Consider the following 20434-nt stretch of genomic DNA (forward strand, 5'->3'; position numbering starts at 1 on the left):
ATATATATATATATATATATATATATATATATATATATATTTATATATATGAGATTTATGTGATTTATGTATGGGGCAGAGAGTAACACTTCTATCTACTATCCAGAGTTTCATAACTCAAAAAAAACAGCAGAGATGAAATCTAACAAAATATATTAACATTGTCTAGCCTTGTGTTTTATTAGGAAAATACACAAAATATTTTTAGCTCTTTTAACTTTGGAACTAAAAATTAGAGGATGCTACAAATTGAAGTTTTCCTCCTTAATTTAAATATGTTTACAAAATATTAATCAAGTAAAAATGCTTATGACTAATCCTGCACTAAAGAAATTCAAGAAGCTTTTCCCAAATATTAATAATGCACAAATAATTTCCTAAAAGGTTTATGTTCTTTGCCATGTTGAGCACAAGAGAGAACCAACACAAGGTTATGATTAAAATTGCTCACTTAACACACCCAGTAAGAAAAAAATGTGGCTTTTTTAATGGTTCCACTTTCCTTGTGACTATTTTTGGAGTTCTGAAAAGACATATTATTGTTAAATATATCAACTTAGTGCAGGATAAAAGTGTTTACAACTGATCTGTTCTTTGTTCTTTTCTCCCACACTGAACGTTGTACTGCAATGCTGAATCAGTACAGACATTCAAACCACTGAGAGATGCTTTACTTCTGTCTTCATCTAACTTTCACCATCATTTTGCTAAAATTTAAACTGGAAATTAGATCCATAAGTCAAATCAGCAATGTAGGATAAGAAGGTCTATTTACTCACTATTTGTCCTGTAAATAAAAAGTAGAACAAATCCTAAAATCTACCAGAAGTTCTAGTTTTTTGAAGATAAACCATCAAGCCTTTACTTCTTAAAATTCTCTATGTCTTCTAAATGCATATGTAATCATGAACTAGTGCTTCGATTTCATACTGTACCATTTATGATTCTAACATTGCTATCACTGATTGCATTTTTTATTATTTGTTTCTTCATCAAATTTTTAGAAGAAGGAGAAAGACCAATGTTTGCTAACAAGGACAGTTAAGTGTTACACCCAGGGGAAAGTACATCACATCTGACCTACATTAACACAACATGAGAACCAATGTTTCTGATAACAGCCTTTCTTATTTCCAATGACGTAAAGTAATTAATACAGCTGCTAAGAATCTTCACTAAGCCTTGAAAAAAAAGATATCATACAACTTTCAACATTAAGTCAAATGCAACAGAATTATTTAAACACTGAGACCAGAAACCATCCAGAAACAGGTTTATTTTTTTAACATAGATACTTTAAAATTGACCAGAATATTCCATTTCCTTAGTAATCTACTGAATTGAGTTTTGTTACTTTGATGTTCAAAATCTCTAAGTAAAATAAATTAATGACAGGAACAGCGGGCATTCAAAGATTGCTCCAAAATATGCAGCAGGAGACAGCATGTATTATGATATGTTAAGCTGACTTTCCTTAGGGAGATCTTAAGAGGGTTTTTAGAGATTTATGGCATCTCTATTTTACTTCACAAGCCATTCTCACTTAAAATCATTCCCTCTAATGGTCGGTGTTCAAGCACTCAAGGGCAACTAGAAAGCTCTGGAAAGTAAAGATGAGCTTACTAACTCACCAGGCATTCCTAAGGTAGAAGCTTATTACTTTGTTTTTCCTCAGTTGTAGTTTATCAACTATAAGTGGTGGGTCAAGATGACTGACATTTCTGTCTATCACGTGATATGTACAGTGCTGGTGCTTTAACAGTATTTAGAACTCTAGAAAAATAGACAGTGGTATAGGCTATGTGGGTCGGAAGCTTTAGATATGCTGAATATTATTTTATGCATATGTTATTATATACATACATTATAATTATATGTTATTGAGATATATATTATAATTATATGTGTATTGTATATATACATATACACATATATGTACTGGGAAAGCATGTATTCCTTTGCCTTCTTGAGCTTTGCATTCACACCATGGCTTCAGTAAAATCTTTGCAGTAATATGTCTTGCCAAACACAAACTCATAGATGTACTAAAAAAAAAATACACAGAGACACTCAAAATGAATCACTATTATTACTATTCTCTTCCAATGATTCAGTTAACCAACTTGTCAGCTTTTGCACTCATGGAAACTACCTTAAGGTGACGGAAGCTTCTAAGATATACAAGGGTCCCTCCCTGAGATGATGGAGCTAGCAGTCAGCAGGAGGGGAGGCAGCTGCTAGGGAAAGCCTAGCTCTCTAACAGACCCTCTCTATCTAGCTGCCTGCCTGCAAATGGCAGACAGAACCTCAAGGCTGAAACTTTGTGAATCATCACTAGCCTTGGGGCAGGGTTTTCACTGATGTAGTTGTTTTTTAGTTGCTCCTGTTCCTGTAGCAGCTCCTCATACATACTGCTGTAAGCAGCTCCTCATGCCTAAGTAAAGCTCTTCATTCCTGTAAGTAGGTCTGCAGACAGACTCCTGTAAGTTACTGTAATAAACTCACTGGCTCACAAGTTGGACTTAGAATTGTTTGTAACTGTGGTCTGCTGAGGTTTCCTATCTGGGGTGAGAAGGACCTGCGTGCGACCTGTCTCCCCAGGAAACGTCTCACGCTACAGTTGGTTTTGTTAGCGTTTTGAGGTTTTTGAGGATGGATCTTCTTATGTAGCCTAAATTGGCCTCAAATTCACAATCTCCTGCCACATGAAGACTCCTGTGCCAAGAATGTAGCTGGACTCCTCCTTGGCAGTGCCTACTTTTGTAATTTTAGTCATAGATTTTATGAGTTTTTTTTTTTTTTGACTCATAATGTCAGGCATAAGGTTCTAATTCATTATGCAACTCACAGTAGACATTCAGTGAATTTCAACTGAATGAAAGTAAGATAAGAGCAGAGTCTAAACACTGTTGTCCCCAGGGGGCATGAGAGCAACTAAAGAATAAGGACTGCCACATTCTCAAGAGAGGTGTGACATATTCTGATAGGTGGCAAAAACTGGACCAAAAGGAAACTAAGATAACATCACAGCAGGCAGGGGGCTGCCCTGAGATGAGACTGTTTGGGCAGGCACCATCTAGTGAGCCAGGCCGGTGACCCAGTTCAGCTTGATGGCCAAAAGAAAATGCTGACTTCATTTGATTTTGATCCCAAATGAGTCAAGAAGGTCGGAACCCTGAGAAAACATGGGGAGGAGTGGGAAAAGGTCATCATTGGATGGCGTGGAAGTTTAATTAAAAAAATTCCTTCCTCTGAATGTTTTGTTGACTTTGTGGACCTGCTGTGACCAGTAGATCCTCCTACAGAACACTTATGGCTTTATTCTCAGAGCCTGGGATGCCTGTACAATGCTGCACTTATAATCAACAGGCGGAGGCTAAAGTGGAACATAGCTGTTAAGCAAGCTTCTACTCTCTGAAGTTGGAAGAAGAGAGAAAGAATAAGGCCAATGCCATGGTCAGCCATGACGTTGGAATTTTATACAGGATAAGACCCCCTGTTACTACTGTAGTGAATTTCAACTAGTATGGTCCCTGTGCTGTTACTTTTCTCCTTGCTGTAACAAAATACCAGACAAGTTCAACTTAAGGATGGAAGGGTTTAATGTGGCAGTGTTTGAGGGAACAGATGGTCATGGCACAGGAGTGTGAGACAACAGCAGCTGGTCACATTGTGTGCGTAGTCAGGAAGAAAGAACAGAGGGATGAATGCTGGTACTTACTAACTCCACTTGTTTTCTCCTTTTCATGCAGCCCAAGGCGCCAGCCCATAGGATGGCACTGTTGGCACACTTCAACTAACCCAGCCTAGATACCCTTTCACAGACAGGACCAAATGAGTCAATATTGGCCATCACCCTGGCCCTTTACAATCTTTGGAAAGAAAACTATTTGAAAGACCAGAGTTCTGGTTCAGCCTTACATTGTAGGATACAAAGCAGAGCTTCCCTGTTCCACAGGGAAGCGAATTTTATGGATGCTGCTTCTTAAGGCATTAGACATCAAGTTAAAAAATAAGATTCCGTCCACCCTGGAAGGGAACTAAAGGAGAAGGAAATGAATTGCCAAGAAGCCTGCTGTCCATAACTAACTCGTCTACTATTTATACCAACACTAGGATGAACATATTTTTTCATGAAAGTCAGAAACATTCAACAGTTGTTTAGAATAAACGACTGAACATGGGGGAGCTCTAAGGTTGTCTTACTCCAAAGCTGATATTAATTAGAGGCAAATGGTAAAACAAACTTTAATAAATTTATATCCTGTCTGTAGGGGCCTTTGCATATAGCATCACCAGCAGTGTTGACCCAGGGAAGGCAAAAAGGAAATTTGATTCAACAGAACTCATTAGCTGGTATGAGTATGGTTAGTTTATTTTAGATATACTTAAGTGCATCACAATTTGGAAAAATATTTCCTGGAGATAATTAACTCAGTTCTTTGTGCACAATGAAGCTTAAGACAAAACCATATCAAAACTCTTTGTAAAGTACATGTAACATCTTCCATAAAGATAGGTCCTAAAGATTGACTGAGAAAACAAGCTCATGATAGGGGTCTATGGGAGGCTATGCTGTGGTCTCAGCAAGACAGACAGTGTAAATGTCAGACTCTACTCCAAACCTTCTGGACAGAAAACAGGTTATATATCATCTCAGACAAAGTGGTGGGAAGAATGTAAGAGCTAGAGAGGATAGAAGACACCAACACCTAAACACAGCAGGACCAAAGCCCATGTAAATTCACAGAGATGATGGTAGCATGCATAGGACCATAGAGGGTCTGTACCTAGGGCTGAGAGAAGAAACGGACATGTGTTACTACTTCTGACCCAGAAGTTACCTCAATTCACAAATGAGAACTTTCCTATAAGGGAGTTTCACTGTGGAACAAACCATGCTTAAGAGTAGGCTCCATGCCGAGCAGTAGACGAAGAACAAACTCAGTGGCATCTTTGGAAGTCTTTTTCTCATGTTTGCAATGGTTTGTATATACTTGGCCAGGGAGTGGCACTATTAGGAGGTGTAACTACTTGTTGGAGTAGGTGTGTCACTGTGGGTGTGGGCTTTAATACCCCCATGCTAGCTGCCTGGAAGCTAGTCTTCTAGCTGCCTTCTGAACAAGAGGTGGAGCTCTCAGCTCCTCCAGCCCCAGGTATGTCTGGACACTCCATGCTCCTGCCTTTATGTTAATGGACTAAACCACTGAGCCTGTAAGCCAGCCCCATTTAAATGTTGCTCTTTGTAAGAGTTGCCTTGGGCATAGTGTCTGTTCACAGCAGTAAAACCCTAACTAAAGCAATGCTGTGGAAAAAAAAGCAGGCTTTTTTTTTTTCCTGACATGTCATTTGTGTGCATATTATAGCTTCCAGGTGTTTTTTGCCCCCTTTTGGTTCTGTTTGTTTGTTTTGTCCTATTCCAACTGGTTTGTATTTATTTTATCTTATGATATTTTGTTTTATTATTATCCTGTTTATTTTATTATTACTTATTTGTTTCCTAATGAAAGAAAAAAGGTGGATTGTGAGAGAAGGGGAGGTAGGAAGGAAATGTGAGAAGTTATTGGCAGATAAAATTTAGAATGCATTTATACAGATCTACTCAATAAAATAAAAAAGAATACTTTAGAACTAAAAAAAAAAACTGGTCTAAAATATAAACCTATATACATATGTTTATCAAAAGCACTAATTGCCTACTATATTTTTGACATTGTTCTAAATTTGATCCCTGGAATACTGGGGATGAAATATCAGTTGTCCACACTAAGTCCTTACAATCTCATGAAATTAAGATAGGCAAGGAATAAGATGACCTTATGAAAATTTCCGAGTTGGGATCACTCAGAAAAGTAAACTTTTCGATGTATGGGGGAAGTAGGGTGCATAAAATAGCAAATGGCCTTTTTTGTCACCTGAAAGAACTATGTTTTGGAGTACTTGTTATGCAGCAATGGATCATTCAAGAGTTCTCTTCAAGAAAAGGCCTGAGTGGTTGAAATCTGAGCAGAGGGCTCAATAACTTGTGATTAAGAGGAAAGGAAGAACACTCTAGACAGACCACATAGTGGGTCTTAAGATCTTGAGATGGACATGAACTCAGGAAGTTCCTGAAATAGCTGACAGATATCCATTGAAGGAATTGTGCTGGTAAATTAAAACAATACAGGGAAAGTAGAACAAACTAAAATTTCAAAGAGAAATGAAAAGTTGCAAACCTACTTTATATTTATAACTAATTGTTATAAAGTCCTGGGATACTATGTGGTAAGTAATAACAAACAACAAAAAAACATGTGGACACCTACCATCTTAGTTGAGTTAAGTCTCACATAAATTCAGAGGAAGAACTTAAAAATTGGCTGGGGAATTGGCTCAGACAGTAAAGTACTAACCTTCTTAGCTTGAAGACCTGAATTAAGTCCTGAAAACCTAGGTAAAACAGTAGGTATTATTGCTTAGGAGTTCATAAGTATAGCCTTCCTGACATTTCTAGGCTATAGACAACATGCTAACAAGGATGAGGGGAACCTCATGGGTCCCCAGTTCTAGACAAAGAACTACAGGCAACGAACACGCTCACAGCAGGAGAAATAATCCTTCCCCAGGATTGGTTATCCAATACCAAGTGGCCAGCCCTGAAATCATATACATACAAGTAATCTTATACAAAATGAGCCGACTGTATTTATACACTTAGGAAAAATATAGCTAATTAAAGCAAAAAGTCCATGAATTTGAGAGAGAGCAAGATGGGTACAATGGATGGATTGGAAGGAGGAAGAAAAGGGGAAATGATGTAATTATACTTCAATATACATATTATTAGAAGGGGGAAGCCAGGGGTGGTGGTGCTTGCCTTTTATTTCAGTGCTGGGGACGCAGAACAAGGACAACCCTGAGGTTCAGTTAGCAGCTAGTCTGGCCTACTTAGCATGTTCCAGGCTAGAGACAGACACTCTCATAACACAAAGTCAATGGTGCCTGAGGAAGGGTCCCTGAGATCATTCTTTGTCCTCTGCATGCCAGCTTCTCCCTGACCAATACCTAAAACCTTATCAATGAAAATATTCATTTGATAAGATGCAACATATCTATTTTTATTAGCATATATTAATTATATAGGATAGTGGGGTTTTAACCAGACAATTCCATGCATGCATATGATATATCAGCATTTTTTTTAAAAAGTGCAAATATAGTTCTATGAAAGTCTTATTCAGTACCCTTTATCCAGGCAATAGGTTCTGGTTTTGCAGGGGCTCAGTCAACAAGACAAACTGAGGCAATAATTGGTATTAAATGTCACTCAGTGAGATATACAAACAAGCAAAAAAGGTTGTAGACGTGGAAATGGAAAATTATCACTTGAGATTAAAATGGTTCAAGCCATAGAAAGAAAAGCCTCTGTATATAAAAGGATTAACGAGAACTGGCTCTTTGGTGTCAGTTCTAGGTGGTGCCAACCAGACTGTTGAATAAACATTTAAGGAAAAAGTTACAAAGGGAGAAAACAAAACAAAAGTTAATAAAATCAAGATGAAGGATACTAAAGGTAAGGCTAGATTTCCCTGTTGTGTCAGCTAAGGACCAAACTAAAGACATTCAGTACCTTGAACCCTGCTGGGAATCACTGCTGGGTTGGTAGACTTAAGAGTTCCATTCAGTAGGGCTTAACAAGAAGAGGCATGTTCCCACTCTGAAACCTTTCTTAGGAGACACAATGGATACATTAGAAAGACATACAAAAATCATGGGAAGATGACGAATGGGAAACCCTCATCACAGATCAAGTCTGTGTCTACCTCTGGACCAACGCTGAGCTTCTGACATTCTTAGGCTGAGACATAAAGAACTGAAGTTTAAGACAAAGAAATTGCTATTAGAGTTATCTAACTAATATGATAATTGAAAAACTGCCATAAACACACACGAATGATATTCACACATTGGCATACACACACATTTTACCTATGTACAAAGAATTCTCTCAGAACATGGGAAGAATAAATATACAACCTGAAAAGCAGAAATGCTCAAAACAGACGAGTTCTTTACAAGACAGACAAAGGCAAGACTTCTCTCTCCCTGGCTTTCCCCACAAGCCTTTCCCAAGGCTTTGCTTATAAGCAGAGATAGCTGTCATGGTAGGTGCTGAAGCTGTGACTAACCGGCTATGGCTTCATTACTTCATTTAATTTTGCTTACAACGGAATTTAAGTGGGTATATGTTTTTAAAGAAAAGCAGCACATTTACACAACAGAAGTTTGCATACATTTCAGATGTCCAAACCTGTCTGTGGAGACATGCTCTAACCTTCCTTCTTATATCTTGGCTATATCAGTATATAAAATAAACCCAAAGCCTGAGCAAATCTTATGCTGACAAAATCAGGCTACTTATCTGGAAAAGACATTCCATGTATGCTATGTCACTAAAAGAATTGTAATCAAAGCCCAACGGGAAAACATGTAGCTAGCTACTTTTTCCCATCAATAAGGATTGAGTCCAGGGTCTCAGATATGATTGATGAGCAGTCTACCACTGAGTGGTAAGCCCAGGAATCTGTCTACTATTTTGTTTTGACACAGAATCTCACTGAATTGACCAGGCTCTCCTTGAACTCACTCTACAGCTCAAGCAATCATTGAAATCAGTCTCCTGTCTGAGCTTCCTGAGTACTAAGGACTACAGTCTTGTACCACCAGGTCTGGTTTATACTCTACTTGCTTTCTTAATTTTCTTTTTCAGTGTGTGGGGTGCATGTGTGTGTGTATGTGTCCACCCTCTGAAGCCAGATGATAGCATCAGATCCCCTGAATATGGAGTTGTAAGAGTAGTTGTGATGCATGTGATATGCGTGCTAAATACCAAACTCAGGTCCCCAGCAAGTCTGAAGGCGTACTATGGTTCCCTACACAATTCTTGCTGGCAGCTTTTCAGTAAGCAAGTTTATTTGCCCAAGTAATCTACAGTGTTTTGGAAAAAAGCTTGCTATATTTCCTTTTGCTTAGAAATTATTCCAGGGGCTTGTTCATTCAAAATTTGCTTCTCCTACCTAAATATGCACAGAAATGATTAAATTATGTTACTTGGCATTATGCTTTATTAAATTCCTGTCAGGTAACTGTAAAGGGATTTTTCAAATACAGTCACTTTTTCCTTTGATTTCAAACCACAGGCATTTTGAAAGTGATTGTGGTAAAAGGTGTGTGATCACTCAGGCACTCCCTGACATAGTTACATTAGTGCAATTCCATCATGCTTAGCAGTCTCCACCACCCCATAATTTCTAGACTTGTCTAAGTGACATACTGGCCCAGAGAGATTAGAGTTGTTAACGCTGGCTGTCCAGTGTCGCTGTCATCTTCCCAAAGAAAATCATCCCTAAGTCCCAATCCATGCAGCCCCAGTTAGACACTACAGACTTGGAGAGTACACCTAAAACTGTGTCCACCCTGAGTCTGTGGTCCAGGTAGTAGGAGCTGCATAATGATGAAAATCACAGCCAAACTGACTGTGACAAACTGAGCTTTATTATTTTACTACTGTGCGCCATTATTCGATTAGAAAAGGTAACATAAAAAAAAAAAAATTCCAAATCCTGATTTTGTAACCTCAGTTATTTCAACGACTTACCAAAGAGCCCTCCAAATGAACTGAAGGTGACACGTCTGGAAACATCGGGCATTCTCTCAGAACCTCTCTAGTATTTAGCTCTTTCTGTTAGAATTCTTTCCAAACCCTCACAGCAGTAAGTAACTTACAGGGTGGGGACCCGAGATGCAACTTAAGTTTAGCAAAAATCGTGACATTAAAATTACAGATGATTATATTTAGGGGCAGGAGTGGTGGCCCCGATGGTCAGGGTGCTTTCAATGCCAGCATGAGGAACTGAGAGCAGATTCCTGCACCCACTTTAAAAGCCACATATGCAGCTGGAGCCATGGGCCCCTCCATGTGTACTCTCTGGTTGGTGGTTTAGTCCCTGGGAGCTCTGGGGGCTCTGGTTGGTTCAAATTGTTGTTCTTCCTATGGGGTTGCAAACCCCTTCAGCTCCTTCAGTCCTTCCCCTAACTCCTTCAGGATCCTTGTGCTCGGTCTGATGGTTGATTATGAACATTCGCATCTGTATTGGTCAGGCTCTAACAGAGCCTCTCAGGGGACAGCCATACCAGGCTCTTGTTAGCAAGTACTTCTTGGCATCAGCAACAGTATCTGGGTTTGGTGTCTATAGATGGGATGGATCCCTAGATGGGGTAGTCTTTGAATGGCCTTTTCTTGAGTCTCTGCTTCACTCTAAGCTTCAGCTGCTTATGTAGTACAGGATTGCCTTATCTGGCATCAATGGGAAGGGAGGCCCTTGGTCCTATAGAGACTCAATGCCCCAACATAGGGGAATGCTAGGGTGGTGAGAGAGGTGTGGGTAGGTGGGTGGGGAACTCCCTCATAGAAGCAGGGGGAGGAGCGGAATGGGATAGGGGTTTGCAGAGGAGAAACTGGGAAAGGGGATAACATTTTAAATGTAAATAAATGAAATAACCAATAAAACTAAAGAAAGAAAAGCCACACATGAACCAGTACCTGAGAGTCACCACAGCTCTGTGGAGAGCAGAGGCAGGAGAATTGGCTAGAGCTTCTTGATTAGCTGCCTAGCTCTGGGATCAGTGAAGGAAGGACCCCATCTCAAAAGAATAAGGCTGAGTGATAGAGCAAGTGTGGAGTCCCCAGCAAAGCAACCATAGGATGATACATAAGGAAAGCAGAAGGCGTGGCAGTGAGTTCTTGTTGGTAGCTGGAAGAGCCATCAGCACTGCCCAAGACCACAGCTACTAGAAATGGAAAGGGGTCTCCAAGGCGACCAGCTCTTAAAGTAACCTCAAATGAGACACCATGAGATCCAGGCTGACCTGTAACTCGTAACTGTCCTGCCTTAGCCATGTAAATTCTAAGTACAGGTGTGCTCTCTCAGGCTTCACTTTGTGAATATTCTCAGCCCTGGTAGAGTCTGAGAAGTTACATGCTCTTTGAGAGGACAAGCCAGGAGTCCAACCCACTTTGTGAAATTAAGAGTTCACTTTTAGTTCCAGGATGAGGGAGTATTGGAAACAGAATGGATTATATTAGTAAGAAACCTGTGTTATAAATTAGGTAGCCTGCATGTCAGTTTTAAATTTGTCAGTATTCTTGCTGTGTGTTTGCAATTTTCCTAAATTTAAAATGGTAATGATAATGACAGAGGCTTATTTTCAAGTCAAACAACATCACTTGAAAGAGTAATTTTTTTGTGAACGTTCCATTCTTTTATTATCACTTGTTATTAAATTACTAAGCAGTTACTGGTTTTCATTATTATTATTTATTAGATATTAGTATTAAATTACTAAACTGTTATTAATCAATTCTAGGGAGTCGATTCCTTAGATGCCATGTACATTTCTAATCAGGATTCTCATTTAATTGGGAATGGCAGTTATGTGATTAAGGCTCTGGGTATATGAGTAACAGTTATCACTAACCACCCATTATAGACTGAGGCCCCAAGAAGCCATCTGTAACGTGTTCCTAGGTTGGATACAAAGGAGGTAAAATTCTAAGATATACTTGAAGAACCTGAGAAGGAGAAATTTGCCCTAAAATGGTAGCATTTAACCTGAGAAGGAGGAATTTGCCCTACTACAGTGGTAGAATTTAACCTGAGAAGGAGGAATTTGCCCTACAGTGGTAGGATTTAACCTGAGAAGGGGGAATATGCCCTACAGTGGTAGAATTTAACCTGAGAAGAGGAAATTTGCCCTACAGTGGTAGAATTTAACCTGAGAAGGAAGAATTTGCCCTACAGTGGTAGGATTTAACCTGAGAAGGGGGAATATGCCCTACAGTGGTAGGATTTAACCTGAGAAGGAGGAATTTGCCCTACAGTGGTAGGATTTAACCTGAGAAGAGGGAATTTGCCCTACAGTGGTAGAATTTAACCTGAGAAGGAGGAATTTGCCCTACAGTGGTAGGATTTAACCTGAGAAGGGGGAATTTGCCCTACAGTGGTAGAATTTAACCTGAGAAGGGGAAATTTGCCCTACAGTGGTAGGATTTAACCTGAGAAGGGGGAATTTGCCCTACAGTGGTAGGATTTAACAAGAGAAGGAGGAATTTGCCCTACAGTGGTAGGATTTAACCTTCTTTAGGTCACTGACACTTTTAGTGTTCGACTGAACCACTGGTTTCTGTCTGAAACAAAGGAACCTATAGAGAACTGACATAAGTTTTCAGAAAGTTCATGGACTCTCACAGATCCTACCTTAATGGATAGAAGGTTACAGGTCAGGCGCTCACCATGGTCTTAGGCAATAGCTGTTTTGAAATAGGAGGTGTTTGAAGATGATCTAGAGGCCAAGAGTAAGAACAAAACAGACTTTCTTTATACAGGTTTAGCCCGCCCCCAAAACCTCATTCATAGTATACTTATTGTGGAATCTTCAGGTGACTTGACTTCCTGGAATTTACATACAAGATCTCACATGCATTCCTAAATACCATCGACTCAGATTGCCAACTGCTACTTTTTCCTTGGACACTTTGAACAAAACAGAGCATCCTGGAGCTTAAGCCAGATGGACCCCAGCCAAACTCAGAGCTAAGACGAAAAATACCATATGTCAGTTTCCCCGAAAGCCTCGCTACATCATCTCAATACAATACCACCGAACATGAAGAGATTTTTTTTCCTAATGTTGACTTCTGGATCACAGAAGGGAATGAAGATTCACCAGAGAAACCTGGGTGATCTGTGCTAATACTGCAGGGCGGTGTCAGCTGGTATCATAGCAACAATCTGACACACACAGTGCTATTTGGTGGGAGTGGACTAAGAGATACTACAGAAATTGAACAGCAGCTTCTCACTGGATAGAGTACAGCTCTCAAGTCTTGACTCGAATACGGCCCCACACAGCTTTTAACAAAATACCCTCTACTCATTTCTCAAATATCATAGAGGTGTGCGGGTGCGGGTGCGGGTGTACGGAGGTTCCTGTGTGTGTACACAAGTAGAGCCCAGAGATATTTGGTCTGAGCCTCTGCTGCTCTTCTCCTAGCGTTTTGAGGCAGAGTTGCTCACTGATCCTGGAGTTGGCTGACTGGTGGTCCAGCAAGCCCCAGGGCCTCTCTTGTTCCTGCCTGTTCAGTTATGGGGATGCAATCCTGTATCACTGCATCTGACATTTTAAGTGATTACTGGGGATCTGAACTCCAGGCCATTAGACCTACACAGCAAGCACTTTATTCATTCAGCTGTTCCCCTTGACTTGAAATATACCTTACTGTTTATTAAAATGCTATACTGAAATCCATTATAATATGCGATGACTTAAGCCGTAAAATGCTTTCAGGTAGAGGATAGATATATCAGACACAAACGTGATGAGAACAGATAATACACTTCAGCAGAGCCGAAGGCAGACAAAGAAGAGAATATATTTAGAAAGTCCAACGGAGGTCAAATGGAAAGTAGAAACACTTATCTCACACATTCTAAGTTATGGAGATATGTTTAGGAGACAGAGAAAACTTTGAACTTAGAATTATAACTATCCAGAAAACATCAAATGACTTTCCCCCAATATGCTTTTAGGCTGAACTTTTAGTTTTATTAATATTATCTAAGACTGTTTATAGCAAAATGTTAAACTTGACTTTCAAAGTAGGGCTGAATGAACAAACTGAAATGACAGTCAGGCAATCGCTGCTGGTTTTCAAAGCCAAAGATGGCTTCCTACGAGAAGTGAACTCTATAGAATAAAAAGCTTCTACCAAATGAGATCTTCAGTGTGGACTGTAATTCATAAGACAGAAGCATGTGAAAAACCCTATTCAATGACCACACAAGGGACTGCTTCCCTCTCTACTGTCTAAGTGATCAGTCACATTTAGTTGTGGTGAATATTCACAAGGAATTTTGAAACTTCCCAGATGTGTGCATGCCTTCCCTTTACTGTTTACTGCAAAAGCCTACGTCCTGTATTTGCACTTCAAGCAATCACAGAGTTTCCATTTTCCAAGATTGAATGGTCTAAATATTAAATACTTGCCCTCAAAAGTTAGATTTCAGTGTCTACTTATTGCTAATATGCTTCAAATTTAATTAAAAATTATACTGTAGTACATATTAAAATATTTTTATAAAATGACTATGTTAGATAACCCGAGAAAATAATTTTGAAGAGTGCGTGGTACCCATGCAGAACTCCATATATACCTAATGGCTTAGGTCTTAATGATACTGTCAAATAACAAGAATAGCAATAAAATAATCAAATAAGTCTCACATTATGCCAGCTCCCAAAGGCCCTACATCCTAAAGCCATGCTCCCCTGGTTGGAAACAGAACTCAGTGGTCTATTCCAACCTAACAGAATATGGAAAAATGATGAGAAATGGCTTCCAACATCCTTCCTGTAATTAAAACACCTCCCCTCTCATCTTCGATACTTGGAGGACACAGGCAGCATTCCTGCAGGTAGCCTGAAGGGTTCTGTCTACAGGGAACCCTCGTTCAGGTACAAAGTTTTGACTGTGCCACAGGAAAGAATTTCAGGACAAAGCAGAGAGAAGGAAGAATGAAGTTACCAAGCTTTTCAAGCAGAAATAAGGGATCGTACACGGTTTCCACTTAAGGACCAGCACTGAGCAACTGATGCACAGAGGACAGGACAGTGTGCACTCCAGTGTAGTTCCAGGCTTCTTAAAGAGTGTCACATACAGACAGCTTTACAGTAGCCAGCCCTGTGACTCTGTGGCTTAAGTTAATTAACATTGCTCAAAGGATGTAATCTGAACTGTGGTTTAAATAGCAAGTGAAGTTCTGAAATTAAGTACAGCAGCATGAAGCTTTCTTATTCCTCATATTGTGTTTCCTTTGTGTCAATGTGGCTTCATGGGGCACACTGTTTAGAACAATGGATGGAGGAGGTGTGTGGATATGGCTGCCCTTACAGGTCTCAGGCATTCTAGCTCTGAACAAGCATAGTTCTTCTGCTGTTTACAACATACTAGTTGGAGGAATCTTTTGTAACAGGGAATGTTGTTTCTATAATCAGGCTTGACTTTGTTGGCTGTGTAGAAGTTTCTGTTCCTCGGCCAGCAGGAAACAAAAATTAAAATCCAAGTAAAGGGTTTTGCTTTCTTCTGTATAGCCTTAATTTTGTCTGTCTTTTTACCTTACCACACATGTCCTGGGTCCCTCAGATTTCTTTCCCACTTTTATGTTTTAAGATAGTCTAATGAAGGGGCCGGGATGAGCACAAGACTGGAAGAGAATCTTCCAAGGCCTTCCAGACAATGCAAGTAAACCCTGAAGCAGCCCTCAAGTCCAGTGAAGTTCTGAGACGACTCGAGTCCTGCTTAACAATGCTGCTGCGGCTCACACACTCACTTGCTACAGAGCCCCGGTGGCAATGACTATCTTTTGGAGCCAATTAAGTTTGGGGACGCGGTGCTTTACAGAAAAATAATTAATTCAGGTTTTAGAGGAGGGTGCCACCATAAAAATCTAAAGTTGCGAGACCAGATGTGGTGTTGTAAAGCCTCTGAGCCCAGCATCTGGGAAGCAGAAGCCTGAGTTCGAGTTCTATCCAGTCTTCATAGAGAGTTCCAGGCTAGTGAGGGCTATATTGTAAGACCCTTCCTCAAAACTAAACTAAATACAAATGTGAGAATGTGCTGAGAGCTGAACATGGTAAAAAGAGTACTAGTTTAGATCACATGGTTTAGAGAAGTTGGAAGTTTAAAACCATCTATGGATGGATGGATGGATGGACGACAGATGGATGTGGTTAGATGGATGGATGGATGGATGGATGGATGGATGGATGGATGGATGGATGGATGGTTAGATGGATGGGTGGATGGATGGATAGACTTTTTTAAAACATAAGAAAGAAAAAGTTCACTGGAATTTAGAAATGACGGAGCATAGAAATGTCATCACTACCCACATTTCCATGTAGCTATTTGATCTACTGTCTCCTGCAGATATACTGAGAATAAAAATTGCCAAATGAATTGAGTGATCCAATTAAAGAGATTTCCTAGGAAAAAAAATACTGATAATTCCACCAGTTTTCCTTTATTGTAGGAGTACATGTAGTATGTAGTATGAAAAACATGGATAGGCAATAAAAGAAACCCATGGCTTGATGGGTTGAAGGCTTTCAGTCTCTCTAGACAGCCACATAATTATAAAACGATAATAAAAATAAAATAAAATAAAAACGATAGCATCATGGTTGGAGACATGTCTCAGTGGTCAAGAGCCCTTGCTGTACTTTCAGAAGACCCAGGTTCAGTTCCTAGCTCCCATATGGCAGCTCACAGCTCTCTCTCTCACATTCCACTGGATAGGACACTCTCCTGACCCCTAGGGTTCCTGTACACATGTCATGTATTCACACATACTCTGTAAACGCCCCCCCCCACACACACACACTGAAATGAATAAATATTTCTTTGAAAAACAAGGCCAAAAAACAAGGTCATATGATGACACTACAGGAAATGCATGACATCATTAGATAGAAGCCCAGCTTGTAGCTATAAAATCTTTCTGTTAAAGCATGGAAAAATGAAAACAAAAAACGATGCCACACTGAAGGGCCTCCAAAGGTTGTCACAGACTCTCCTAACCGAAGTGTAAGGAGAAAGTTTGGGTCTTAGGAGGTTTCATGGTCTATCGATGAGCTTAAAGAAAAGGCAGACATTTAAGAGATCTGTTGCTCATCTGTCCCAGCATGGACACAGAGCAGAGGACTCCTTTCTAGAAGCTGCATGAATGGGACAGGCACAAATAGACAAAAATCTACAAAGTGTCACAGGAAACTCACAAAATCTTTGAGAAGATTCTTATCAAAATATGGCCAGCTTGGACCAACGGGGAAAGAAAGGACAACATAAGAAGAGCCTATAGACCCTCCCACATTTCACTGACAGAGAATGCTAGAGAAACGGCAAAGCAGCAAGCGTGTACAGGGTGCATGACTCCAAGGAGCTGAAGGGGGCTGCAACCCTGTAGGTGGAACAACAATATGAACTAACCAGTACCCCCTGAGCTCGAGTCTCTAGCTGCATATGTAGCAGAAGATGGCCTAATCGGCCATCACTGGGAAGAGAGGCCCCTTGGTCTTGCAAACTTTATATGACCCAGCACAGGGGAAGGCCAGGGCCAAGAATTGGGAGTGGATGGGTAGGGGAGCAGGGGCAGGGAGAGAGTATAGGGAACTTTTGGGATAGCATTTGAAATGTAAATAAAGGAAATATCTAATAAAAACAATTTAAATAAAAAAAAAAAAGAATATAACCAAGAGCCCTGGGGGGTACAAAAGACCTGGAGAGTGCCATTGTCGAGGGCTGAGGACCCAATGGAGTATCTCTCCTCGGATTTCAGAGTTGCTATGTATCAGTGACTTCCTCATTCCTTTCTTCCATTGACATTTCAGAATGCAAACACCTTCATGTATCCTTCCTGTCTTGTGAAGGTAGACACGGCATTAAAAACTGATCGTTTTTCCTTTAGGTTTGAAGTTCCAAGGAAGGGGAGGTGTAGACCTAAAGTTACACTGAAGAAACTGTATCACAGGACACCCAGGGAGCCTCATCCACACTGAGACTAAACTTGCATTTCTGAATTTTGAGCCCTAACTCATTTATACAACCAGAAGGACTGCTTTGCAGGAATTGAAGAGGTGGCACACTTGCATGACTAAAAGTGATTCTTGACATCAGTATTACTTTCTTTGTTTTACACCATCATCAGGACCTCGAAATAGAACTTCGAGTCTATTTAACATTCTCTCTCAGTGCTGATGAAAAGCTTGAGCAACTGGAGCTGGATATATAACTCAGTTTGTAGCATGCATGAAGGCCAGTGTTTAAGTCCCCCAAGCCCATGCAAGCAAACCAGGCAAGGGTGGGATGCCTCAGAGGGTGAAAATGCTGGACACACAAGCCTAAGGTACTGAGTGGGATTCTCCAGAATCAACTTGAATCCAGATGCTGTAGCTCACATCTGTAATCCCAGTGTTCTTATCAGTGAGATAGGAGTCAGAAACAAGAGAATCCCTAGAAGTGTGGTGACCAGCAAGCTTAGTGTGATGAGAGATAAAACAAGCGAAACAGTCTAAACAAGACTGAAGTTACAGACTGATTCCCAGGGTTGTCCTATGACCTGTCCTTGCATACTCTGGCATGTGTGTCCCTGCACTCACACATGAACATACACAATGACACACATCATACCCATACATCACACACACACACACACACACACACACACACACACAATTTTTTAAAAGTCAAGTAGAGAGTTGACATCTGACCTCTATATACAGGCACAGACATGTGCACAATTACCCTCCCAACACAATATAAACAAAAACAAAACCGCTGAATAGTTGAATCAGTATCACTGACACTGTTTATAACATAAAATCTCTGTAATGTAAACATGATAAATTGCTGCATTCAAAGTTAAATAACCAAATAATTATCATCTGCCCAACTGTAATCTGTTTATATTTATTTTAGCATTGCACCTATACTTAAGAGATCTTATAAGAAATGCCAAAGCTCTCTTGAAGACCACTATTTATAAAAGGTTTTGTGGTTTGTAACAAAAACTTCAATTAAAAAAAAAAAAACACATTAAATGAAATGAAAGCTAGAAGATGGAGTATTCGACTCCACTAAAGTGATTCTAATTTTTTGATTCACTCATCCTCAAATGAAAGCAAATTACATCATTCAAATGCTTTACGGTGCCTATCCTTCACAATGACACTGCAACTTTCAGGGTCCCACTCACAACCACACTGTGACATGTGTGAAAAATAGTTAAAGCAATATTTTCTAAATGTCAGACAGTCACAAAGCAATTTATCTCATAGGCTTGTTCCTCCAGGCTATGGGGCCATTTAGCAAAGGCTTATTAGTGACGAGCAATGACAGGCAGACATGTTTTCAGTCTAACCATTCATGGGCCAATGAAAACAAAGAGCATAAACATTTCATTTGGAAGCATACATCATTGGTTAAAAATAGCAATACCATTATGATTGAAACCAAAAGGGGGGCTGCTTCTAGACTTCAGGGAGCACAGGTCAATGGGCAATGCTGCCTTCTCAGTGCAAATGGTATCTGGCTCTGGGCTCAGCTTGAATGACATGGTGAGTGAATTATCCATCTCAAACTCTAGGGAACTGAGAAATTCAGTGTTCCCATCAGATCTGACCAGTTAGTGCATTCCTAAACCTCAAGCCTTCAGACACCCTCACCTGAAGTCTCCCCAGGCCAGTCAACGGCTGTCCAAAGAGGGGCTGCCAAGAGTCTCTCTCCCCCTACGACAGACTTCTGATGAGAAAACTTTACCCACTGCCTTGGAAATGGGAAGGGTGATGTGTACTGCATTAATGAATGACAATGGATTGTTTAATGAGATTAGGGATTATAAAGCGAATCTACATTGTTATTTGCCTGAAGTTGTGGAAAGAGTCTAGCAGCCTCGAGCAGGGACCATAAGTTTTGTGCCGTGTGATTCAGTGTTACTTCAGGTAGCGTCTGCTTCATCTAAAAATCAACTTGTCATGTGGCAGCCCATGTCCGAAACCCTGACAGACTGCTGCAGACAGTGACACCTCTTACTTCTTAGTCTAATTTGTATTTGAATCCTCATACTTTAATTACTTCTTCGTCTTTTATTGAAATCCTCCTTTGAATCTGACTTTCTCAGAACACATTTAGGTGATTATGAGAAGCACTAAGCTCATGGAAGAAGCAACCCAGACAGGAAGTTACAGTGGGGTAACTTCATTTCAATAGACCTCATCTTGACATGGCCAAGTGCTTACACCTGCAAATCCCAGACTGCTCCTTATATCTGAAGTGGTGCTGAACAGGATACCTTGCCATCATGGGCCCTCGATAAATGTTATGAAATATTAGTTGTGGAAATAGAGTCCATAATTCTACCAGAACAAATTTATTCTCAGAAGAAAAGAGGTTTACCATTCTTCTTTGACCGTATGATAGACACACAGACCTCTCTCTTTAAACAAGTCTATGAATCCCACATACCACCTAGCAGTAAAAGTCACAAATATGTTTTGATAGAACGTAAGTATGTTTTAGTCTAAATGAAAAGCAATAACTCTTAAGTTTCTGTTGTGTAAGATGTTGTTATGTATTTTTCTTCCCTAAAATAGGATCAAAAAAAGAAAGGGAGAGAGAGAGGAAGGAAGGGAGGGAGGGAGGGNGGGAGGGAGGGAGGGAGGAGAGAAGAGAAGAGAAAAGGAAAAGGAAAAGAAAAGAAAAGAAAAGAAAAGAAAAGAAAAGAAAAGAAAAGAAAAGAAAAGAAAAGAAAAGAAAAAGTAAGATAACAAGAGGGTC

The 20434-nt window shown here is 40.0% G+C and overlaps 1 protein-coding gene across 2 annotated transcripts in view; it reads right to left on the bottom strand.

Annotated features, from left to right (window-relative positions):
• Golim4 (golgi integral membrane protein 4) overlaps positions 1 to 20434 on the bottom strand; it is a 78087-nt gene that overhangs the window by 51340 nt on the left and 6313 nt on the right. The window lies entirely within an intron of this gene.

This window comes from Mus pahari, chromosome 4 (genome assembly GCF_900095145.1).
Source record: "Mus pahari chromosome 4, PAHARI_EIJ_v1.1, whole genome shotgun sequence".
Taxonomy (NCBI): Eukaryota; Metazoa; Chordata; class Mammalia; order Rodentia; family Muridae; genus Mus; species Mus pahari.